Source organism: Chrysochloris asiatica, unplaced genomic scaffold, assembly GCF_000296735.1.
Source record: "Chrysochloris asiatica unplaced genomic scaffold, ChrAsi1.0 scaffold00002, whole genome shotgun sequence".
NCBI classification, from domain to species: Eukaryota; Metazoa; Chordata; class Mammalia; order Afrosoricida; family Chrysochloridae; genus Chrysochloris; species Chrysochloris asiatica.
Window position 1 is genome coordinate 23692508 of NW_006408520.1, and position 27627 is coordinate 23720134.

General features: G+C 38.9%; 1 pseudogene; it reads left to right on the forward strand.

The window, feature by feature from the left end:
* Positions 1 to 15588, forward strand: part of LOC102819291 — a 28417-nt pseudogene extending 12829 nt beyond the window's left edge.
* Positions 15589 to 27627: the final 12039 nt, after the last annotated feature.

Below are 27627 nucleotides of genomic sequence, written 5' to 3' on the forward strand. Positions count from 1 at the left end.
GTTTTGAGACAAAAAGAAGAAGATGCTAAGAAATGGATTTGGCCTATACATATTCGACCATGCGGTGTCCATTTCTCAAGAATGCAGACATTAGGGGCTTTCATGTGGATGGGGGGAAGCCTTCAGGGAAATGACAAAACAACACTAGCCTACCACAACAATTAAGCAGCAATTGGGAAAAAAGCAGGCAAGAAAAGATGGCCCTGTGTTAGTACAATAGCTCAGGGGCTTTTCATTTGGGGGGCATAAAGGCAGAACAGAGAATGTTGTTTTCTTTTTAAAGCCCTTTTAAAAATGGTAACTGCATCCTGCTCTTGTAGATGTATTACTTATGACATCCCAGTTTTCATCCGCTCATGATTTTACATTAGAGTTAAATCTCTGCAGCTTGAATCTCACGGCTGAGTTAGCCAGAACCCATAAAATATTGAAACCTTTAGAGCAGCAGCCAGCCAGGTTGAGAGAAGTTCATGTCCAAAGCTGAGCTTTAGATTCTGAGACATCCCAATTGGAGTGTAGTACAGAAAAAGCACTGATAAAATTTTCATAAAAATGAGCTAAGGATATTGCTAGCATGCTTCCCAGCATCTTATATGAAAACTTAATCTGAGCTAATGGAAAAGATATGAAAGCCTTTCTCAATTCAAACACAGTCAATGCATGATTCATAAATTATTGTCAGAGAAATGATTCAGCTCCCAGATTTATTCTCTTTTGGACAGGAGCGACTAGAGGAAAACTGGGTCTTTTGACCTTTAATGCCAGCAAATTTTACAGTAGAACTGACAATATAGCCAAGCAAACTGGTCATTTCTCCAAACAGCAACAAAATACCCACAGATACCCAGTGCGAGCTAATATTAACTTGGCCCCCTAGGTTACTGACAGCTCATTCAAAGCAGCAAATTCCAAACATTGGTGCCTCTCCAGCTACATGAGACTGAGCAGAATCTCTACAGCCATGCCCACATTATGCATAGTGAGTGGCTCTCAAGTACCCCTCATCTTCAAACCTTTGAGTGGTGATAACAGCATGTTCTCTTCCCCAAAAAAACCAAAAATCATTGACGTCAAATCAATCCCAACTCATGGTGACCTTATAGGAGACTGTACAGGGCCCCACAGGGTTTCCAAAGCTGTAATCTTTTTCTCTCACAGCAGCTGGTAGGTTGGAACTGCTGACCTTTGGTTAGCAGCTTAGCAATTAACCACTGTGATGCCAGGACTCCTTAATATCCTATAAAGAAGTTGAAAGGAAGCTCAGGTTTATTCACTACATCAAAAAAGTAATAAGAGTTATATGGAAATTATTCACATTGTTTAGATAATGTGAAATAAATTTAAATTGGACCATAGAATGAAACCTTAAGAATTGCCACATGTTGCAAAGCTTGTTAGTAGTGACTTTTTAATTTTATATTCATTATTTATGAGACATGTTGGAGCCTCTATAAATTGCTAAGCATTGTGCAGAACATAAAGGTCAAAACAAAAATAATGTCTTTAATGAGTCAATAAACTTATGGAATAAAGTCATAGCATTTCAAAATTGTAAAGGTTTTTTTTTGTTGTTGTTATGTGCCATTGAGTCAGTTCAGACTCATGGCGACCCTGTACAGGGTTTCTGAGGAGTGGCTGGTGGGTTTGAACTGCCAACCTTGTGGTTTGACGTCCAGTGCTTATACTAAAGCACCACTGTTAGTCTAATTTCTCTTGAATGGCTTGACTCTTTTCTACAATATCCTTATTAAGTGGTCAGCCAACCTACATTGCACACATTTAATGATGGTGTAATCTCTACCCTCAGTTACTAACATCATCCTGTTAGCCAGTCACCCAAGTTAGGTACCTCACGTTAATTTTGATTCCTCTTATGACAAATCCCTGCACTCAGGGTCACTATGTGCTGCAAAGTTTGTTCACTGTTTCTCAAGACAGTTCTGACTCCTCCATTGGTGCAGGTCTAATTTTATTTCATGAAAACTTCTTCAAATATTGACAAATAGGTTTCTCTACCTTTGATCCCATCCTCGTCCAATTTATCCTCTTTTCTATGGAGGAGGCCTCCTGTTACTGTTAGGTGCTGACTCGATGGCACCTAACAACAACAAACACCATTGTTGATTCCCTATAGTGGTCCTTTGTGAGATTCTGCTCAAGGGAGGACCAGATGACCATACATCCCAAGAGATTTAGAAATATTTTTGCAATTGGAATTATGTTTCAAAGTTGCTATCTAGATTTTCAAAGTTAAGGTCTGTTTAGTAATATTTTAAGACAAGAAGAGAATATAAATAATTGGGTCCACTTGAAGTCTTCCTTGCTGGATCCCCTGTAGTGGGTGAGAAGAGCTAAGCTCGTATCCAATGCCTCCTTCACACAGCTCCTTCTTTATATCTCTTACCATGTGCCCAGTAGGCCTCAAGGATGGGAAGGGCTCAGGGGCTATTGTCAGCACCAGTGACAGTAGCCAAGCTACAGCAAGTTATAGCCAAGTTGTTTCTCTCCCAAGGAATTGTCTTATATGCCAAGATGTATAGTATACATACTGTAGAAGTCAAGAGGTATAGAATAAGACCCAGACTGGTATTTAAATCAAGCCTAGAGAGAAAAGAAACAGTTTTCTTTCTTTTTTTTTTCTTTTCAAAATCACTGTGATCTTCAGCACCCCAGCTAAAATAGGTCATATTAAAGCACAAGGTCAGTGGTTCCAATTCACCAGCCATTCCTTATAAACCCTACACAGGGTTGCTATGAGTCGGAACCTACTCAATGGCACTCAACAAAAATGACAACATTCTTGTATACCTGTAAATAGAACATTTCAAAACTTTCATTGTAATGGTGTTGAAAAGAGAGCTGCTATTTCAAAATCTTCTGGAAATAAAATTCTACTGTGTGATAAAAATGTTGATCTTTGTGCTAGAAAATTAAAGATTTGTGTTCCTGTTCCATATGGGGGCACATAACTATTAGCAGTATTTACAAAACTCCTTTAAATATGTGCCAAATTTAGACTGATTATCATAAAAACCTGAATCAGCCTATCACCTAGAAAAATAAGTATCTAAAGTGGGAGGCAGGGCTGTTTTTTTGCTCATGACTTCTTTACGTGTTAACAGTGTCCGGGGTGATTTGGTCTCAGGGTGTCTGTCATCTATAGACTCAGATTTTATGAGTGCTGACCTCATTTGCTTCCTTTGTTTTTAATTGCCCAAGCAGTAGTGAAAAAGAAGGAAACGAATACCATTATGGCTCTCCAAGTTAACATACATAAATGGCACACTGTTATATTGTGAGACTGTAATAAGTCATGTGACAGAGAGCAAAGGAAGCCCAGCGTGCAAAGGGAGCAATTTTCTGCCCCGCAAACAGCACTTCAGGTGCTGTCGTTCATCTTTCTGTGACTTGCTCTGTCAAAGTCCTCCCAGAACAGAGGTGTTCAGGGACCCAACAGGCCATAAGTGTCCAGCTGAAAAACCTGGGAAATATCCCCGGGCCCTAGGAGTTCACTTTTTTAGTTGCACTGATTTACTTTAGAATGCTCCTTCAGGGAATTTCTGCCTTCCCTTGCTTTACTTTGCCATTTCCTTTCTTGTCATCTTTAAAAATCCATTAAAGATCACGCAGGCAGTTTCTGCAGGCTCAAATTTCTGAGAGTTTCTGTTGCCTAATAAAAAGCACCCTTTCAGAGCAGGCTGTGGTCTCCTTTGTGCTAATAAGTTGTAGGTGTTATTAATGCTAAGACTTTTAATTAGGGGTGATGAGCATAGATCAAGGCAGCAAACTATGGCTGAAATTCTCCAGGAAGTCAACACTTTTATTATTTTTTTTAATCTTAGGATTTCAAATAGCTTCTTGGATCACAGATCCAGGACAGAAACACTAATATGGATAATGAAAAAAAGGAATAAAAACGAAAATGTGCTTCCCCTCTTCTTTTCTCCCTAATTATTGGTGTCAAACTCCTTCAATTGCCAAGGTTAAGTGTTTATTGTTGACACCTGCTGAAGACTGCTTTAGAAAGGAAAAGAAAAAAAAAAAAATCAGGCTTTTAATTTGTTTACTAGTCCATTTTGCAAGTGAACTCTTTACTCAGCAATGCACAAATACCCTCAAAAAAATCTTGTCTGTATTGTTTCTTTTCTCCCACTGAGTCTTCTGCCTACACTCTCATGCACAATTCATTCCTTGCATAACATGCAGGCAGCTGGCGCCACAATACAGCAAGATCATATTCAAATGCCACCTTACCGATCAGATCATATTAATTCAGATTTGTCTATCATTTTGTGTGGTTGCTGCTTTGCCTTAGGTATTATAATAACAATACTTCACCTGTCATATTTCACTAGCACTACCTTACCTGGAAATTGCACTAATACGCATAACTCATACTGCCTCATATCTCACAGACCTTTCTAATGCAAGCTTATCTATTATCGTATAATAATTGAACTTTTATTGGAGGCCTCCACATATATTTTAATATTACTTTATATCCACTTTAGCAACTGGTACAAGTTGATTCTACAGCCAATCGAATTATTCAAAAAACAGTTGTTGTTTTTTCATCTGTGAAAGTCTTGTTCCTTTTTCAAACTACTGCCAATCCCCATTTGGATAGCTTTAGTAAGGTGCCAACTAGATGAGAAGCTATCCAGAGTGTTGTTTATTTGGGGATTCAAATATTAGGCAATATTATATGGCTCTATAAAAAGATGTCTAGAAATCTTGAGTTGGAAATTTGAGTTTCATTTATCTCTTTTGTTTCTTGTTTCAAAAGTTTAATTGTCCATGTTAAAAAAAAAAAATCAACTTCTGTAAGGCAGGCATTTCAGAGAAATCCAAAGTGTTATAAATGCTAAATAGAGCCTTCTTTCCCACCCCCCAAAATATAGGATTTTTACATGGATTTTGTAAAAATAAGCATTTTTTTTTTATTGTAAATACTGCCAAAGTAATTTTCAAATGTCAGCAGCCAGAGGTAATTTGATCTCGGGATTTATGAGAATTCTGCTTTTACAAGTCATATTGAATGTGATGAAGGCTACTTTTAAGTACTATATTAAAAAAACAAGTGACAACTATAAAGTCTGCCCCTGCCCATAGTGTATGCCATGCTACAAAGAAAAATGAAACAAATAACTTATCATTAGTTAAAAAACTTTAACAAATGTCTTTTCCCACAACTAGTCTGTAGTTTGTTGTACTGTGGTGGCTTTCATGTTGCTATAATGCTGGAAGATATGCCACCGATATTTCAAATTCCAGCTAGGTCAGCCATGGTAACACAGGTTTCAGGAGTGTCCAGACTAAGACAGACTAAGAAGTAGTATACAGATCAACAAACAAGATGGTGGATAGGGTAGAAGTGCAGTGAGGAGCTCCATCAACAACAACACAAAATACAGGACCAAGCAGACTCAGGGGATAGTGCCAGAACGCTGAACCACTTATAAAGGAATATTTAGAAAGTTGGAAGGCTTACAGCCAGTGGAATTTGTAGCAGAAGCAAGTAATCCAGTGCTTTCTAATCAAAGGCGCTCAGCTACTCCCTGAGCAGCCATCTTGGCCGAGACCAAACTGGGGAAGGATCAATGCAGCCACAGACACCTGACAGAACTGCAGAGATAGAGGAAGAAAAGTGAAAAGGGAAGCCCATCTCCTGATCACATCTACTTGGAGGCAATCAGAAAACATAAAAAATACTCAAACACACATCCATCTAAGTTTTAAGGCCATAGCTAACCACTGAATATGACCACAAAACAGAAACAGATGACCATATCAGCACATGGCCAGAAACAAGATAACATGACTGAGACAAATGAGCTGGAGGTAGACCTACATTCCATACTGGACAGAGTCAGTGACATAGCCACAGAGGACTAGAGTGGAAAGTGAAGCGTCCAGTTGATAAGAAGAGAAAGCATTATGTACAAACACAGTCACACTTGCAGATAATACCCACTTGAACTAGCTTCAATGACTGGATGATCAAGGCTCAACTAGAAGAAGAAAGAAGAGGGGTAAAAAGAGTAATCTGATATAATTTGATGAACTTGACCTATACCTATGGATGTGCAGTAGCTCAAAAGAGGGAACACATCTTTACAGTGAGGATCAGTCCCACCCCCTCCATACACAGAGTAGACAGGAATGGGCAACTTGGACATTGGCTACCCAAATTGGGGGAGGGGGACCTACAAAGGCAAGAAGTGACTGGCTTACAAGCTTTCAAGAGGGAGCCTAGATCCAGAGAGCACAGAGGAAGGTAGAATTTCCACTGAGTAGTACCCAATCTGTTTGGGCAGGACTGATGAAAGGAGATTTGGATAGCCCTCATGTGGTACAATAGTGAATAATTACTATAAGGACTGACTGTGAGGGTTGGAAATGTAAAGGTAGATGTTTTGTAGCAAAAGGAAGGGAGTGGTTGACTTTGTAGTCCAGGAGCAGAGGTCCCTGGGACCATCAGGGGAGACGAGTGGAGTGCGGGACCCTACCCAGAGAAGAAGTGATGCCAGAGATGGAGGCAGAGATGATGACATGGAGAGATGGAGTGGCTAGACCCAAGAGGGAGCGGGGCTGTGTGCTGATGACCAGGGGGCAGGCTTGCAGGGTATATACCCTTTGGTTGGTTGATGACGCATGGAGGGGATTATAACCATGGCAATGACACAATATACAACAGGATGAATGTAAAGCTAATGTCCTCCCATGTGTAATGTATTCTATCACATAATTTACAATAAAGCATTAAAAAAAAAAAAGAGGCAATCATTCCAACAGAATAAGGGAATACAGCATAGTTTAAAATCAGAAAACTGCATCAAACTTGTAAACTTTCACAATGCTTATTCAATCTGTTTGCTGAGCAAATAAACTGGACTATTTGAAGAGTAACATGGAATCAGGATTGGAGGAAGTTTCATTAACAAGCTGCAATAGACAATGGCACACCTTGTTTGTTGATAGTGAAGATGACTTGAAGCACTTACTGATGAAGATCAAAAACTATATATAGCCTTCAATGTGGATTACACTTCAAAATAAAGAAAACAAAAATCTTTACAACTGAGCCAGTAAATAACATCACGATAAGCAGAGAGAAGATTGAAGTTGTCAAGGATTTCATTTTACTTGGATCACTAATCAATATTCTTGGAATAGGCAGTCAAGAAATCATGCTATATATTGCACTGGGCAAATCTACTGCAAAACACCCCTTTAAGGTGTGCAAAAGTAAAGGTATCACTTTCAGGACTATGGGGCTCCTGACCCAAGCGATGGTATTTTCAATTGCTTCAAATGCATGCAAAAGTTAAACAATGAATAAGGAAGACTGAAGAACTGATGCATTTGAATTATTGTGTTTGTAAAGAATATTACAAACACCATGAACTTCCAGGACTAAGATCCACCTGACTCAAATCATGGGATTTTCAATCATTTCATATGTACGTGAAAGCTAGCCAGTGAATATGGAAGATAGGAGAAGAATTTATAATTTGAGTGATGGTGCTGGAGAAGAATATGGAAAGTATTGTGGACTGCCAGAGAACAAATTTGTCTTAGAAGAAGTACAGCCAAAATGCTTCTTCGAAATGATGCTAAGACTTCATCTCATGCACTTACTTTGGACATGTTATCAAAAAGGACCAGACACTGGAGAACAAAAATCACACTTGATAAAATAAAGGGTCAGTGAAAAAGACCAGGACTTCAACAAGACTAATTAATTGACACAGAAATTGCAATAGGCTCAGATTTAGCAATGATAGTGAGGATGGTGCAAGATTGAGTAATGTTTCAGTTTGTTTTAGTAAGGTGGCTTTGAGTTGGAATGGACTCAACCACAACTACCTAAAACAATATCTTTTCTTTTAATTAAACTGAACATGTTTTAGAAAAATGAAATGACAAAAATACATTGTTCAACTGCAAATAGTATTCAATGACATTATCAATTGCAGAGATTCTAAAGTCTGCATATTAATTGCAAGAAGGTGCTAATTTGATCGCTTTAAGCTCCATTCACAAGCCTGTTTACATGCTTTGTTCCACCTGGACCTGTGTGGATTTGTCAAAAACCTAACAAGCAGAAAAATATTGCATTTGAAAATACACATCGTGTTTAATTAAGTCGGGGCCACTGAACATTCCTCAATGTATTTAGCTCTTGAGGTTTAAGCACCATCAGAGCATCAGGCATTATCACCTTTTGAAGTACTGCCGAATCTTTAATATTTAAAGCACAAAGCAGGCTATAATAAAAAATTCTAGCAGACCCTAGAAGATTAAAGACGCATTATAAATGTGACAGTTTGTAAATGGAACACCCATTTTAAAAGATCCCCCCTATATTTCACAGCATATTTTTCAGGTGTACACTAAATTATGAATACAATTAAATAGCTGTAATTATTCTCCAAGAGTGGACAGAAAATTTAAATGCCTACAAAAATTGTAATTAGATGCAGGAGAGGGATTTTGAGTCCACTGGCTTGAAGGAACAAGGTGAATTTCATAGCAGGTATCAACCACAGTTCTTTTTCAAATTCAGTGAGAACTTCACTTACCCCATCAGACGTGTGTCCTGTAGGAAACTAATGCCATGCCAGTGATTCCACTCTGGATAAGTCTGCACAACTGCAAACAAACATGAATGGAAAGATTTAATGAGGGCTGTAATACCCACAATCATGTGTCTTTAGAACCACATTTGCAATCACCATTAAACAAGAGTTCTATAATTTGTGTCATTTTGACACACCTATCTGATCAAACAGATACAATACCTGGCTCAGAGTAATTCTCAGCAAATATTTATGAAATGAATAAATGAGTGAATAATAAACATAATATATGTACCATTCTAATACTTCCACATTTTCATTAAGATCATTTTTCTGAAAATTAAATTTAACTTGATTTAGTCAAATACATGAAAAGGAAGAAGAATAACTGTTTGTTTAGTTCTCTGGGCAAAATCACATATAATTGCACTTTCAAGTTATCAAATGCCTCTTTGGGAGGTGAGATAGTTGTTTTTATTAACTGGTGCCAAGTAGATTCCAATCCATAGTAACTCTGAATAGGGTTTCCCAGGAGCAGCTGAGCTGGTGAGCTTGAAATGCTAACCTTGTGGTTCAAACTGACTTCGTGCAGTCCAGTGCCACACCAGGACTCCTGATATAATATAGAAATTATTATAAAAACAGACATTGTTCTGCTACTAACCACCTATATGAGCATGGTCAAGATAGTGAATGTCAATCAACATCAGCTTAACATCTATAACATCTATAAAATGGGGACAATAATCATTTTTATAAGAATTAAATGACACTGGAGGTGGGGCTTGATGGCAGATTAGGGAGAAGTGTGGTGCAGACCTCTTCCAGCAATAACACAGAATACCAGACAAAGCAGGTTCAGGGGATGGTCCCAGAACTTCTGAACTACATATAAAGGAATATTTAGAAATTTCTAATTATTTAATTAGAAATTTAGAAATATTTAGTAAGTAAAGGCTTACTGCTAGTGGGATTTGTAGCAAAAGCAAGAAAGGTGGTGTTTTCTGATCTGTGGCTGCCAGCAGGTCCTGGAGCAGCCATCATTTTGGGCATGACAGAATCGGTGAAGGATCAGATGAGCAACTCCCATTGCAGAGGTCTAACCGATTGTCAGTGATAAAGGTGTGAACATTTTTTTTCTGTTTATTGATCTCTGACTTTCAGCACACCTCCACTCTGGTGACTAGAGGAGGTGCCTGAGCAAGTGGACACCCCCACCCCTAGAGGGTTCTACTATGCATATGCATGGATCTGTTCAGCAACAACCAAAGCACACAGAACCTAAAAAGGGGGAGGGATCAACAGGAAATGCTTAAAACTAAACTGTCTCCCAGAATGGCTCCAGTCAGACCTGAGCTGTTTCTCAATGGGAGAAGCACATGAATGGGATTATGGATGGGGAAAGAGACAGACACTGAAAATGAAACAGGCTGACAATTAAATCCTGAGTTACATCATAAGGAGCAAAAACAACATCTTGAAAATTCTTAGGTGGCCTGGAAGACAAGAAGCTGAGAGAGGGATGTTAAAGTCATACTCATATTTTGCTGCAGGGTTTGTTTGGTTTTTTTTGCAATTATAGACTGTAGTAGCCAATCTTTTTTTTTTGTTTTTTCATCTCGCTTTTACCTTCAGGAGGCTCTTTCTCTTGCTATGTTACCCTATAGAATCCCACCATCCAGGCAAGAGCCAATACCAGCTGCTATACACTAGATAGACAGCCAACACCAGCTACAATTACTCTGAGTTGAGTTGTAAGAAAAGTGAAAATGGAAACCCATCTCCTGATCACATCTACCTGGAGGTGATCAGAAATCTTAATACATCAATATACACTCCTCTTCGACGGCACTTAACAACAACAACAATTATTGAAAACACATGTAGTTATTGAAAATGCCCAAAAAACAACTGAAGATATTGGCACATGTCCAGAAACAAGACAGAGTAATTGAGCAACTGAGACAATTGACCAGACCTAGAATTCCCATTGGAAGGAAGGCAGGCTTTGGAACTGCCTGATAAGGAATTCAGGAGAATATTGAGATACATCCAAATGCTCCACAGAGAGATTGAGAAAAATAAGGAAGAAGTCAGGAAAGTGCTAAAGGAACAATCAAATAAGAAAAATATAGCATTGGAAACAATTCAAAACCTGCAAGAGGTCCAAACAATTAATAATAAAATATCAGAAATGGACAATACACTGAAAGGGCAAAGGAGTAGAATTGAAGAGATGGAAGCCAAAACAAGTGAGCTGGAAGAAAAAGCTCTCAAAACTTTTAGGACAGAAGCAGGTAAGTAATAAAAAGGATTTAAAAAATCTGAAGAAAGCTCGAGATTCATGTGGAATAACATGAAGGGGAATAACTTGAGAATTATTGGAATTCTAGAACAGGAAGAATCACAGAAGACTACAGAGGGGAAAGTTGAGAATCTTCTGGAAGAAAATTTCCCTAACATCCTCAAAAGTGAAAAGCACTCAAGAAGCTTAACAAAACCCAGGAAAGATGGACCCCAAAAGAAAATCACCAAGACACATCATAATCAAGCTTTCCATATTCAAAGATAAGAAGAGAATCCTGAAAGCAGGTAGAGAAAAGAGAAATGTTACTTTACAAAGGCAAGCAAATACGATTAAGCTCCGATCTCTCAGCAGAAACCATGCAGGCAAGAAGGCAATGGGGAGACATATATAAAACTCTGAAAGAAAGAAAATGCCAACCAAGAATTGTCTACCCAGCAAAGATATCAATCAAATATGTGGTGTAATAAAAATATTCCAGGATAAACAGAAGCTAAGGGACTTTGTCAAAGCCAACCCAGTGTTTCGAAACATCCTAAAGGGATTTATTTTGACTGAGAACAGACAATAAGAAGAGACAACAAGATTGACATGCATGGCAGCACCACCCAGAACTCAATTGACAGATGGAAGAGTCCCGAATAGAACAAAATTAGAAGAACAAATAAAGAGGATTTGGGAGGTCAGTCTATGATTAAAACAATTCTAATATGAAAGAAGGTGAAAATATAAGAACAGAGATCCAGGTGATGAGGAGGTCAGGTAAACTTCAAAATAAAATAGACTGTTTTAAATGGAGGAAAAAGTTAACAGAATATAGGATAACCTCAAAGAAAATTAATACTTCACAACATACCAAAAAAAAAATGAAAATCCAAGAACATGAAAACAATAAACTTATGAAAAAACTGACAAGAAAGAACTCAAAAGCCAGGAAGGCATGTAGAACAAAGAAACCAGCAGCATTACAAAAAAATAAACATAATGACAGCAATTAATTCATACCTATTGATAATTACACTGGATGTCAACAGATTAAATGCACCAGTTAAGACAGGGAGAGTGGCAGAGTGGATAAAGTAAACAAGATCCTCCAATATGTCATCTGCAGGAGGCACACCTTACACACAAAGACAAAACCAGATTAAAAGTTAAAGGATGGAAAAAAAATATACCAATCTAATTGCAACCTAAAACAAGCAGGAGCAGCCATACTAATCTCTGATAAAATAAACTTCAAAGCAAAAACCAGAATAAGAGATAAAGATGGGCATTATCTCATGTTAAAAGGTCAATTGAACATGGTGACATAACCATGATAAATATCTACACTCCCAATGAAAAAGCTCCAAAATATATAAAGCAAACTCTAATAGATTTGAAGAAAGAAATAGACAAATCTACAATAATAGTGGGAGATTTTAATACAGTTCTTCAAAAAAGGATAGAACAACCAGAAAGAAATTCAACAGACACAGAGGAATTAAATAACACAATCAGCCAATTGACCTCATAGATGTGTACAGAGCATTCAACCTAATACAATGTATTTTCCATTACACAAGGAACATTTTCCAGAATAAACCATGTATTAGGCCACAAAACAAGCCTCCATAGATTTACAAACATCAAAAAACTGCAAAGCATCTTCTTAGACTACAATGCTATAAAATTAGAAATCAACAATACGAAGACCAAGGAAATAAAGTCAGATACATGGAAACTAAGTAACACCCTGCTTAAAAGCTATTGGGTAGTAAAACAAATATTCAGAAATAGAAAAAAGTTCACAAAGTTCTTAGAAACAAATAAGAATGAAAACACAACATACCAAAATCTTTGGGACACAGCAAAAGCAGTGCTGAGAGAACAATTTATTGCAATAAATGCACACATCCAAAAAGAACTAAAATCAAAACATTAGCATAGCATTTCCAACAATTAGAAGCAGACCAGCAAAGTAAATCTACAGTCACAAGAATTAATGAAGATTAAAGCAGAAATAAATGAGATAGAAAACAGGAAAACTATAGAAAGAATCAACAGGACATGGAGCTGGTTCTTCAAAAGGATTAATAAAATTGCCAAACCAATGGCAAATCTAACAAAACAAAAGAGGGAAAAGACACAACACACATAAAGAACCACGTGGGTGATGTCACAACAGAACCAATAGAAATAAAAAGAGTAATAACAGAATATTATGAAGAGTTGTACGCCAACAAATTTGAAACTCTAGAGGAGATGCATATAGATTTAGAAAAGCACAGAGTGCATATAGATTTAGAAAAGCACAGAGTGAAGTAGAAAACTTGAACAGACCTGTAACAAAAGAAGAAATTGACCAGGTCATTTAAAAAACTCCCAACCAAAGAAAGTCCAGGTCCAGGTGGCTTCACTGATGAGTTTTACCAAACTTTCAGGGAAGTGTTTCACCAATTCTACTCGTATTATTCCAGAATATAAAAAGCAATGGACAACTTCCTAATACATTTTATGAAGCAAGCATAACCCTCATACCAAAACCAGGGAAGGACATCACTAAGAAAGAAAATTATAGACCAATATCCCTCATGAACATAGATGCAAAGATTCTCAACAAAATCCTAACCAACAAAGTTAAACAACACATCACACACACACACACACACTATATATATATATATATATATATATATATATATAATCTCATGACCAAGTGGGATTCATATCAGGGATGCAAGGATGGTTCAACATTAGAAAAACAATCAATCTAATCCACCAGTAAAATAATCATATCGATTGATGCAGGAAAGGCATTTGACAAAATCCAACATCCATTCCTGACAAAAATCACTCAAAAGTAAGAATTGATGGGAAATTCTTCAACATAATTAAGAGCATATATACAAAACCAACAGCTAACATCATTCTCAATGGAGAGAAACTGAAAGCCTTCCCCTTGTAAACAGGTACCAGACAAGGATGCCCTTTGTCATCACTCCTATTCAATATTGTGTTGGAAGTCTTAGCCAGAGCTATAAGGCAAAATAAGGAAATTAGAGGAATCCAAATTGGCATTGAGGAAGTTAAATGCTATTTGTAGATTATATGATCCTATACATAGAAAGAAGCCTGGTGTGGCGCTGTGGGTTAATGAGCCAGACTGCAAAGCCATTTGAACCGCAAGGTTGGCGTTCAAGCTCACCAGCTGCTCCTTGGAAACCCTATACAGAGTCGCTATGAGTCAAAATCGACTCGATGGCACTTCACAACAACAAATACATAGAAAACTCCAAAGACTCAGAAGAAGAAAAACTAACAAACAAAAAAAACGACTAGAACTCATTGGAAGATTCAGCAAAGTGGCAGGGTAGAGAAGGTCAACCTACATAAATCAGTTGGTTTCAGATTTTTCTTCCTCTTTGTTTTAAGCTCTGGATGTTTTTTGTTTTTGTTTTTGTTTTTTCTCCTCCTCTTAGAGGGGATCTGGAGGGAGTAACGTCCCCTTCTCACCCTCAGGGAAACCCTTAGTGTGCCCGCTCATTTGCTGTTGCTGGGAGATAGCAGACGTTCATGGTACAAGAGCCAAAATGACAGAGAAGCCAGCAAAAGTCGCTTCACATCTGAGGTCTGATGTCTCAGGCCAGAGGACTGAGACTTTCAACGTATACTATGAGGTTCAAGGCTGCCACTTATGGAATATGGGGAAAACGCCAAGGATCTAAGCAAGGAGACGACAGGAAGAGTTCGCATGTGGAGTGAAGTAGCTGACAAGAAATTGTCCCCCTGAGACGATTGCCTAGAGCGATCCATCAAAGGCAGAGAGGGGAGAGCCACAACATAGAGAGGAGAAGCCAAAGATGTGACCAGAAAGATTAAACTTTGGGACATCAATGCCCACATCACCAGCTGCCTGTGCACAGACGCCACCACCATCACCGAGTGCTTGCACTCCTGTCAGAGTTGCCTGCTAAAGTATTTGGAGGAGAACAGCACGTGTCCCACATGCAGAACTTTCACCCCCCGAAAGACAACCCCCCTGCAGTACATTGGTCAAGACAGGACCATGCAGGGTATTGTTTACAAACTGGTACCAGGCCTCCAAGAAGCCGAGCTAAGAAAGCAGAGGAAGTTCTACCACAAATTAGTCATGGAGGTGCCTGGAGTATCAATGGGGAGACTTGTTCTGCAAAACAGCACTTAAGATTCCCATAGGAATGATGAAACCAAAGCAGAGGACACTTCCAACAGAGAGCCAGAGAGAAGCAGGAAGAGGACAATGACTACCATAGGAGTGAAGAGCAGGTAAGCACCTGTCTGGAATACAATAGCAGCAAACTCAGGGGTGTTAAAATGGAAATGGATCCACTGCTAAGCCCAAGCAATGGTCTTACACCTTAAGAAGTTCATCACCAAAAAACTTAACCTTTCATCTTTTAATGAACTGGATATATTATGCAATAGAGAAATCCTTGGAAGGACCACACATTCAAATTAGTAGTTGCCACTAGATGGAGATTCAAGAAAGCCCCGCTACTGCTGCACTACAGATCCAAAGATGGACCTGCAGTGAGCGCTGGGGCCTCAGTTGTGCACCACAGACTCCATGTGTGTCCCCCAGGTGCCTACAGGTGGGCCACCTCGCAGCTGACTGGGACTGTGCTTCACATGGAAACTTGCCTCCCTCCAGGTGTCTCCTCTGGGGAACCAGACTTCTGAATAGAGAATATTTATAACTTTTTGTATGAAAGAACTCACAACTCCATGAGACATTATCAGTACCGTGGTAACAGATGATGGACACACTTCACAGTTCGGCTCCCACAGCTCTCTCTGCCTGGCTTCCATAGTGCAGCTGGTGCCCACCGTCCAGTGGGGCCTTGGAAGAATAAGCTCACCTCCCACACAGACCACCTTTGCTTGCTTTCCAGGTCTCAAAAAATCTCAGTTCAGTTTAGTTTTTGAGTTAGGTTTCATAATAAGCCTATAAAATGCATATACTTTTATTGACTCCTTATTGAAAAAGGCCCTTTTTCATGGTGAATGACGATATTTATGTTGCCTTTAGCACCCCTGAAGACTTAGGAAACACATAAAAGTTTAATTTAAAATTGTAACAACAACAACAACAAAAAATCCACAGTTGAATTCCTCTCTACTACTAACTACAGCGTTGACAAGGACATTAGGAAAGCAATACCATTTACAATAGCACCCAAAGGATGAAATATTTAGGAATAAATGTAACCTTAGAAACAAAGGACATATACAAAGAAAACTACAAAACACTACTTCAAGAAATCAAAAGAGACTTAAAAAAATGAAAACATATACCATGCTCCTGGATAAGACTTAACATTGTGAAAATATCAATACTACCCAAAGCAATCTATGGATATAACACAATTCCAATCCAGATTCCAATAGCATTCTTTAAAGAGATGGAAAAAACAATTGCAAATTTTATATGGAAAAGAAAGAGACCCAGGATAAGCAGAGCACTGATTAAGAAGAACAAAGTTGGAAGTCTTTCATTCCTTGATTTCAAAACTTACTACATGACTACAGTGGTCAAAACAGACTGGTACTGGTACTATGAAAGATACATAGATCAATGGAACAGAATCAAGAATCCAGAAATTCACCCATCCACATACAGTCAAGGGCCAAATTCATTAAATGGGGAGGACATAGTCTCTTCAATAGATGGTGCTGGCAGAATTTGAAATCGATATTCAAAAGATTGAAACAAGACCTTTATTTCACACAAAAACCAACTCAGCATGGATTAAAGACCTAAATGTGAATCCCAGTTTTATGAAGGTCATCAATGAAAAAACAGGGACAAATTTAAGAACTCTAATACAGGGCACAAGGAACTCTGGTAGCGTAGTGGTTACAAGTCGGGCTGCTAACGTCAAGGTTGGTAGTTCGAAACTACCAGTGGTTCCATGGGGAAAAGATGTGGCTTTCTGCTCCTGTAAAAATTTATAGTCTCAGAAACCTTATGCAGAGTTACTATGAGTTGGAATCGACTCCATGGTATACCACCACTACCACCAATACAGGGCACACACCGAGTACCAAACATTGGGAAAATTGCAAAAACATAAGACAAAACAGATGATTGGGACATACTAAAATTAGAAACTTATGTGCATCAAAAGAGTTCACCAAAAGAATTAAAAAGGGAGCCCACAGAATGGGGAAAAATCTTTTGCAACAACATATCAGACAAGTGACTAACTTCTAAAATCTGTAGGAAACTAACCTCTATAACAAAAAGACAAATAACCCTATTTAAAAAAAATGGGCACAGGACATGAATAGACACTTCACCAAGGAAGTCATATAGACAACCAACAAACATATGAAGAAACATGCACAATCATTAGCCATTAGAGAGATACAAATCAAAACAATGAGATCATCTCACACCAGCAATTAACAACAAAGATTAAAAAATCAGAAGACAATAAATGCTGGCAAGCATCTGGAGAGACTAGAACCCTCCTACATTGCTGGTGGGAATGCAAAATAGTCCAACCACTCTGGAAAACATGGCACTTTCTTGAAAAACTGGAAATAGAAATACCATATGATCCAGTATCAATCCTATCCCTTCTGTATACAGGGTTGATAGGGATGGGCAACTTAAGACACTGGCTACCTAAAATTGTAAAATTTGGGGAGGAGGTGGCTATAAAGGCATGAAGTGATTGGCTTACAAGTTTTCAAGAGGGAGTTTACTTTCAGAGTGTGCAGGGTAAGGTATAATGCCCACTGAATAGTTTTCATCTTGTCTAGTCAGGTCTGATGAAAGGAGATGGAGATAAGATTTATATGATTCAGCATTGAGTTATTGTTATCATGACTAATTGCAATTGTCACAACTGTAAATGTTAAGTTCTGTAACAAAAAGTGGGGAGTAGTTAATGTTACAGTCCAGGAACAGAGAACCCTATGACCATCAAGGAAGAAGAGCAGAAGCAGAATGTGGGACTCTATCCAGAGAAGCAGCGATACCAGAGATAGAGGCAGAGATGAGGACATGGAAAGATAAAGCAGCTGAGGACTCTAGACTCATGGAAAGAGAAAGGCTGTGTGCTGGCGTCCAGGAAGTAGGCTTACAGAATGTGCCCTTTAAATGATTATGTATTTCTGAGTGTTTTTGGTGGACATTTAAAAAAACACACACAAAAAAGCCAAAGAGAATAGAAGCAAATACTGTTGAATGAGGATGCGTGGAGGAGACTGTAATCATTGCAATGAAACAAAATACGATAGGATGAGTATAAAACCAGTGTTATCCCATGTAAACTATCACTCAATTCACAATAAAAACTTATAATAATAATAATTGTATGGATGACACAAGAAAAAAATGGATTAAATGACTCTGAATGCTAAGATGTCCCTTCACTTGTTGTACATATATGTTAAGTGCTTTATAATAACCCTTCACTGAAAAACATAAGTTAGTTGTTAAGAGCAGAGATTGTGACCCAGACTCCCAGGGTTGAGTCCTAGTTTTGCCATTCATTAGCTAACCTGAACAAGTTATTTGATATAATTGTACCTGAGCTTTCATATTTATAAAGTGGAGAGCATAAAATAGTACCCATTTCAAACAGTTGCTATGAGGATTGAATGAGTTGATATTTGTAAAGTGGTTGGAAGCAGATGTAGCATGTAAGAATAAAGTTTTTTGTTTTTTGTTTTTGTAGATAAATAAGTGTGTTTCCTCAGAAAATTCCAATTTCAATCTACTTAAATTCTGGGGAGTTTTGATACTCATGGTGACTAATGGGAGACATAGGATGGTTTCCACTGTTCATGTAATGTTTACATCATTTGTGTATGTGCACATGTGTGGGTGGGTGTGTGAGAGAGAGAGATAGAGAGAGAGAGAGATTCAATTGCCATATAAGGAAGAACTAAAAATTGTTTTTGCAGGATCAGTAACTACAGTGAAGGCCCTAAAGAATAGGTATATTTATATAGGGGTAAATTTTTCTATCTGGGAAGAAAAATTAAAATCAAGACCTATTTCTTTTTGAGGCTCAACATTGTTAGAACTACTATGATAGGCTCAGATGGTACAGGCTAAAGATTTCTGCTAGAGCAGTATTCCCAAGGTCCCCAGAGGAATCATATAATGAAGAAAGTCTAGATTGATCATTTAGATTCAAAGCCAGGCATTCCAGACTGTGACAGGACAGGAGGGTAAAAGAAAAGGATTGATACTTGCATAGTCTGTGACTGGAGTGAGAACCTTCCTTTAATTCAGCTACCTAGTATAGGAGTCATACTTTGGAAACAGTGTCTGAACATTTGAATGAAGATTCATAACATTAAGAGACCAAGTGTAGTAAATTACCACAGTTAATGGCCCTCAATTTGTTCATGCTTTAGGTAGTCCCCTCTCACACTGGTTCTGAGCTTGCCTATGTGACTATGCCTGCTTAGATCAATAAGCAGTAGCAAATGTGGCATAAGCAGAGACTTAAAATTCACACATTACTCTTTGCCCTTTCTTGCTGTTTACATGCTACCATGGGAAAGATCTGGAATAGTCTACTAGGTGGCTAAGAGATAAATGGCAGTTACCAACTGAAGTGATGCTATTCTACATCATCCAGCTACTAGCCATCCTATCAACTAATTGTAGATACATGACAGAGACAGGCCAGAAAAGCAACCTAGACACCCCTAAGGACTATCAATTAAATACAATTTTAAGCACTAAGTTTTGTTGTTGTTTAAGTAGTACTTTCAAGTTGGTTTCTACCCATAGTGATCCTGTATTGGATTTCTGAGGAATGCCTGGTGGGTTTGAACCACCAGTCCAGTGCTTATCCTGCAGTGCCATACTAGGACTCCATTAAGTTTTGGGATGCTTTATTATAAAGCAAAACATAACTTATACTGGTATCAAGGAGTGAGGAACTACTATAACAAACCACAAAATATGTAGCATTGGCTTTGAACACTTAATTGTACTCATGAGGAATCTGTACCTGGACCAAGAAGCAGTTGTTCGAACAAAACACGGGAACACTGAATGGTTTCAAATTAAGAAAGTTGTGCGACAAGGTTGAATGCTTTCACCATACTTATTCAACCTGTATGCTGAGCAAATAATACGAGAAGCTGGGTTCTATGAAGAAAAACGTGGCATTAGGATTGGAGGAAGACTCATTAACAACCTGCGATATGATACAACCTTGCTTGCTGAAAGTGAAGAGGACTTGAAACATATACTGATGAAGATCAAAGAACACAGCCTTCGATATAGATTACATCTCAATGTAAAGAAAACAAAAATCCTTACCACGAAAACAAAAATCCTCACCACTGGACCAATAAGCAACATTCTTATCAAAGGAGACAAGATTGAAGTTGTCTAGGACTTCATTCTTCTTGGATCAACTATCAACACTCATGGAAGCAGCAGTCAAGAGATCAGACAATGTATTGCATTAGGCAAATCTGCTGCACAAGACCTGTTTAAAGTGCTGAAGAGCAAAGATGTCAGCTTGAGGACTAAGGTGTGCCTGACTCAAGCCATGGTATTTTCAATAACTTCAAATGCATGCGAAAGCTGGATAGTGAATAGGGAAGACTGTAGAAGAATTGATGCCTTTGAGTTATGGTGTTCGAGGAGCATACTAAAAGCGCCATGGGCTACCAAAGAACCAACAGATCTATTTTTAAAGAAGTGCAGCCAGAGTGTTCCTTAGAGACCAAGATGGTCAAACTTCGTCTCTCATACTTTGGACATATTGTTAGTAGGAAACAATCTCTGGAGAAGGCTTGTTTGGCAAGGTGTAGGGTCAGAGAAAAAGAAGAAAACCCCCAATGAGATGGATTGGCCAAGTGGAAGCATCGATGGACTCAAGTGTGGCAACAGTAGTGAGGGTGGCCCAGGATCGGGCAGTGTTTCATTCTGCTGTGCATAAGGTCACTATGAGTCGGTTCCAACTCGATGGCACCTAACAACAACAACATATATATGTGAATGTTGGACAACGAATAAGGAAGACCATAGAAGTATTAGTGCATTTGACTTAATTATGTTGGAGAAGAATACTGAAAGTACCATGGACTGCCAGAAGAACAAACAGGTCTGTGTTGAAGAGGTACAACCAGAGTTTTCCATAGAAGCAAGGATGGCAAGAATTACTCTCTCATAGTTTGGGCATATTATCAGGAGGGACCAGACCTTGGAGGGTCAGAGACAAAGAGGAAGATCCCCCATGAGATGGAGTCACATTGTGACAGTGGACTCAAGCATAAAAAGAATTGTGAGGATGTCACAGGCCCAGGCAGTGTTTCATTCTGTGGTGGATAGGTCACTAAGAGTGGAACTAACTCAACAGGACCTAACAACAACAAAGGGCCGTCACCTAGACTGAAAGGGACTGAAAATGTTTAAATTGCCTAAAGGCCTCTGAGCCTCAAACTTTCCACACACTATAAAGAGACTGAAAAATCTACTCAACACAAACATGGGCCTTTCTTATAGAAAGGAGCAAACTGACAAAAATAGCCAAGAACCATGGAGAACAATATTAAGGAATATTCTCTGTCCCTGAGTAGAATGAATCAGCTATATATGCCTAACTGGATTTTAGAATTTATATGGATATATGAAGTATTCTATGTCCCGAGTTTTCCTTTTTCAAATTGTTGTTAACTACCATTGTGTCACCTCTGACTTAAAACAATTCTGTACATGGTTTCTGAGGCTTGTAACTTTGTGAGGAGTAGATACTCTCTTCTTTTTCCTGTGGAGCAACTGGTGGCCTCAAACCATATCCAAAGAGCCACAGCACTCCTTTTGTCAAATAGAAGTGCCTAATACGGTTAATTCCACACTTGTCTGTCAGTTTGACATACTGTGGTGGCTTGTGTGTTGCTATAATGCTGGAACCTGTCAATTGTGGACAGGTTTCAGCAAAGCTTCCAGACTAAGACAGACTAGGAGGTGGAGTTGGGCTTAGTTGTGAGGTTTTGTTTTTTATTTGTTTATTAAGAATTATCTAGTCAGTTCCAATAGCAACCTTGTATAAGATTTACAAGGAGTGGCTGGTGACTTAGAACCACCAATCTTGTGGTTAGGCATTCAATGCTTGCTTATCCTACAGTAGCACATGATGACTTCTGAAAGTATAGCCACTGAAAATCTTATGCACAACAGCAGAACATTGTCAGAGATAGTGTTGAAAGATCGGCCCCTCAGGCTGGAAAGCACTCAAAATATGACTTGGAAGAGCAGCCTCCTCAAATGATGCAGACCATAATGACATGCCACCACTCATCTGTCAGTTTGAAATATTGTGGTGGCTTGTGAGTTTCTGTGATTCTGTAAGCTAAGCCATGGGTATTTTACACACCAACAAGGTCACCCATGGTGGACAGTTTTCAGATCAGCTTCCAGACAAAGGCAGACTAGGAAGAAGGAGAGACAAACTACTTCTGAATATTTAGTCACTGAAAACCTTATTAATTACAGAGAAACACTGTCAGATACAGCACCGGAAAATGAGTCCCCTCAGGTAGGAATGCACTCAAAATGTGACTGTGGAAGAGCTGCCTCCTCGAAGTAGAGTTGACCATGATGATGTGAATGGAGTAAAGCCTGTGGGAGTAAAGCCCTTGGACCTTCATTTGCTGAGGAGGCAAAACTCAAAACGAAGAGAAAGAGTTGTACACATCCATTAATAAATGAAACATGGAATGTACAAAGTATGAATCTAGGAAAATTGAAAATTGCCAAAAACTAAATGGAATGCATAAACAATTGATAGTTTAGGCATTAGTGAGCTGAAATGGATTGGCATTGGCTATTTTGAATCTGACAACCACATGGTGTACTATGCCGGAAATGAAAAATTGAAGAGGAATGGTGTTGTACTCATATCAAGATCGGTCAAAAAGAACATATCAAGATCTGTCATTAGGTACAACGCTGTCTGTGATAGGATATTATCCATGCACCTACAGTGAAGACCAGTTAATACCATTATTATTCAAATTTATGCACCAACCACTAAAGCCAGTGAGGATGAAATAGAAAAATTCTACCAATTTCTTCAATCTGAAATTGATCAAACATGCAATCAAGATGTATTGGTCATTACTGGTGATTGGAATGCAAAGAATGGGAGCAAAGAAGAAGGATCAGTAGTTGGAAAATATGAGCTTGGTGATAGAAATGATGCTGGAGATCACATGATAGAATTCTACAAAATCAGTGACTTGTTCATTTCAAATATCTTCTTTAGACAGCATAAGAGACAGCTACACACATGGACCACACCAGATGGAGCACACAGAAATCAAATCAACTACATCTGTGGAAAGAGAAGGTGTAAAAGTTCCATACCATGAGCTAAAAAAGGTCAGAGGCAGATTGTGGAACAGACCATTAATTGCTCATATGCAAATTCAAACTGAAACTGAAGAATATGAAAACAAGTCCACGAGAGCCAAAATATGACCTTGAATATATCCCACCTGAATTTAGAGATCATCTGAAGAACAGATTTGATACATCAAACACTAAAGAATGAAGACCAGAAGAGTTGTGGGATGACATCAAGAACATCATATATGAAGAAAGCAAAAAGTCATTAAGAAGACAAGAAAGCAGGAAAAGATCAACATAGATGTCAAAAGACTGTGAAACTTGTTCTCCAGAATAGAGATGCTAAAGCAAATGGAAGAAATGAGGAGGTACAAGAGCTGAACAGAAAATTTAAAGGTCAGCTCAAGAAGACAAAGTCAAACATTACAACAAAATGTGCAAAGATCTGGAGTCAGAAAATCAAAAGGAAAGAAAACACTCAGCATTTCTTAAGCTGGGAGAACTGAAGAAAAAATTCAAGCCTTGACTCTCATAATTGAAGGATTCTCTGAGCAAATTATTGAATGATGCAGAAAGCATCAAAAGAAGATGGACTTCCACACACAGAGTAGACAGGGATGGGCAATTTGGACACTGGCTACCCAAAATAGGGGGAAAGCTACAAAGGCAAGAAGTGACTGGCTTACAAGCTTTCAAGAGGGAACCTAGAGCCAGGGGACCTGGAAGAAGGCAGAATCTCCAGTGAGTAGTATCCAATCTGTCTAGGTGGAACTGATGAAATGAAATGCAGATGGGTCTCATGTGATACAATAGTGAATAATTGTTATCAGGACTGATTGTGAGGGTTGGAAATGTAAAGGTAGACGTTTTATATTAAGGAAGGGAGTGATTAACTTTCCAGTCTAGGAGCAGAGGTCCCTAGGACCATCAACGGAGAAAAGCCAATAAAGTGGGACCCTACCCAGAGAAGCAGTGATGCCTGAGATGGAGGCAGACACGATGACGTGGAGTGATGGAGCAGCTGGGGACTTTGGATCCAGAAAGGGAGAGCAACTGTGTGCTGAAGACTCGGGGGAGGGGGTAGTGTAGGGGGCAGGCTTGCAGAGTATACCCTTGGGTTTGTTGATGATGCATGGAGGGGATTGTAACCATGGGGAGACTGAATGGGGGAAGATTCACAGCAGCCACAGATGCCTGACAGATCCTTGGAGATAAAGGTGTGGACATTCTGTTATTATTTTTGTATATGTTTAGTGGTCTCTCACTGTCTGTTCACCTCCATTCCAGTGACTAGAGGGATGTCTGAGTGAGTGGACACCTCCCCTCCCCCCTCCCCGAAGGTTCTACTACGCATGCACACAGATCTGCTCAGAATTTAAAGGGGAAAGCTCTGCTTAAAACCAAATGGCAAGAGGCGGGGCTTGATGGCAGCTAGGGTAGAGGTGCAGTGAGGTTCACCTTCAGCAATACCACAGAATACCAGGCAAAGTAAATTCAGGGCACAGCTCCAAAACTTGGAACCACAAACGTAGGAATATTTTAAAAGTCTGAAGGTTTATAGCTAGTGGAAATTGAAGCAGAAGTAAGAACTAGTGTACTTTTGAATCTGCAGGGCTCAGCAGCCCAGAGCTGACAACTTGGGTGAGACAAAATGGCAAGACCAACTGGAGGAGCAGACACACCACGGAAAAATGCCATGGGAATCTCGGCGCAAAGGTGGACAAACACTTTGTCAGTTTTGCTTTTCTCTTTTTTGGTATCTGTTCATTGGCCCCCCACTGTTTGCACACCTCCATTCTGGTAACTAGAGAGGGTACCTAAGTGAGTGAACAACCCCCACCCTCACCACTGATGTGTTCTTCTACTATTCATGCACACAGATACTCTCAGCCCAAGAGCCGGCCCTTAACTGTTTTTTTCTTGTTTGTTTGTTTAAATACGGAAAAAGCCACAACAATGAGTTTGGAAAGGGAAAGAGAGTTTAAAAACAAAGCAGGCCAAGAATTAAATTAAATACTGAGGAATAGCATAACAACCAAGAGTGGCCCCTTGAACTCTATCAGACATCTTTGAATGCAAGAATCTGAAAGAGGACATTAAAGTCATACTCATATTAGGCTACAGATTTTTTTATTCTTCTCCCTCCTCTTTCTTTTCTGCCATTATAGACTACAGTATTCAGTCTAGGTTTTTTTGTTGTTGTTCTGTGGATTTCTTTTTCTTTCTTTCTATTTTTTTTTTCTTTTTTTTTTTGCTGTTTTATGCTCCCCCTTCTACCTTTGGGGGACTCTTTCTCTATATATATATTACCCAAGAAGAGACAGCAACTGCTGCCATATAGCCAAGCTACAATCACACATTATAAAACACCAAAATCCAGGCAAGAACCAGTATCAACTGTCATGTACCAGGGAGGCAGACAACACCTGTGAAAGTTACTCTGAGTTAAGCAATAAGAAGAGTGAAAAGAGAAGCCTACAACCTGATCACATCTAGCTGGAAGTAATCAGAAAGCATAAAAAATACCAAAAACACATACTCAATTAAGTATTAAGGCCTCTGATGGACACTATACATGTCCAAGAATCAAAACCAGATGGCCATATCAGCACATGTCCAGAAACAAGATAAAATGTATGAGACAAATGACCTAGAGGTAGACCTGGACTCCATTCTGGAAGGAGGGTAGGCCTTGGAAATTCCTGAGAAGGAATTCAGAAAAATGATTATAAAATGTTTCAAAACACTTCACAATGGAGTTGAGAAAAGTAAGGAAGAATTTAGGAAAGCACTACAGGAACAATCAAATAAGATAAATATAGCACTGGAAACGATTCAAAACCTACAGAAAGAGGTCCAAATGATAATAATAGAATATAAGAAAAGGACAATACACTAAAAGGCAAAGGAGCAGACTAGAAGAGATGGAAGAACCAGTGAGCTGGAAGACAAATCTCTCAATACCACTAAGATAGAACAGAAAACAGAAAAAAAGGATAAAAAAAATCTGAAAAAGGTATAAGATTCATGTTAGACAATATGAAGAGGTTAGAATAACTTAAGAATTATCAGCGTTCCAGAACAAGAAGAATCACACAAGTCCACAGAGGAAATAGTTGAAGAACTTCTGCAAGAAAATTTATCTAACATCCTGAAAAGTGAAAAGATAAACACTCAAGAAGCTCAATGAACCCCAGGAAGGATAGACCCCAAAAGAAAAACACCGAGACATATCATAATCAAGCTCTCTAAAATCAAAGATAAGGAGACACTCCTGAAAGCAGCCAGAGAAAACAGAAGTGTTACATACAAAGACAAGCAAGTCAGATTAAGCTCGGATCTCTCAGCAGAAACCATGCAAAAAAGAAGGCAATGGGGAGACATGTATAAAACCCTGAAAGAAAAAAACTGCCAACCAAGAATCATTTATCCAGCAAAGCTATCAATCATATATGATGGTGTAATCAAAACATTCCAGGATACACAAAAGCCAACCCTGCACTACAAAGCATCCTAAAGAGAGTTCTGTGGACTGACAACCAACAAGAACAGACCACAACCAGAGATTGACATATGTTGATTGGCAGCAACTCCCAGAACTAAATCGACAAAAGAGTTGAGAATAGAACAAAACTATAAGAACAAATTCAGATAATCTGGGAAGTCAGTCTCTGATGAAAACAAATTACAATGTAAAAAATGAAATGAGGAGAACAAACCAGATGATGGATCGGGTGGAAGTGTTGTAAAGAGCTCCACTAGCAACAACACAGTATACCCAACCAAGCAGGCTCAGGGGATGGTCACAGATCTCTGAACCACATATAAACAATATTTAGAAGATTGGAAGGCTTACAGCTGAGGGAATTTGTGGCAGAAGCAAAAAATCCATTGCTTTCCAGTCTGGGACACTCAGCTGCTCCAGGAGCTGCTATCTTGGGTTATACCAAGCAGGGGAAGGATTGGAGCGGCCACAGACGTCTGGCAGAACCGTGAAGATAAAGGTGTGGACATTCTTTTCTTTTGGTAGCTGTTCATTGGTCCCTTTCTGTCTGCGCACCTCCATTCTGGTGACTATAGGGACGCCTGAGCTAGTGGACACCCCAGGCCCATACTCAGAGGCTTCTACTATGCATGTGCAGAGATCTCCTCGAAATTTAAAGAGACAGTTTCCAATTAAAACCAAACAGCCACAGCCGGCCCTTAACTATATACAACTAGATAAAAGGCCTGAATGGGGATTGTGAAGCAGGACAAGCACACAAAAAAGGAAGTAAGCCAAAAATTAAATCCTAAATTATGTCAAAACGACCAACAGTGGCATCTTGAAATTTCTCAAGAAGAAGAGTGAAAAGGGAAGCCCATTTCCTGATCACACCTACCTG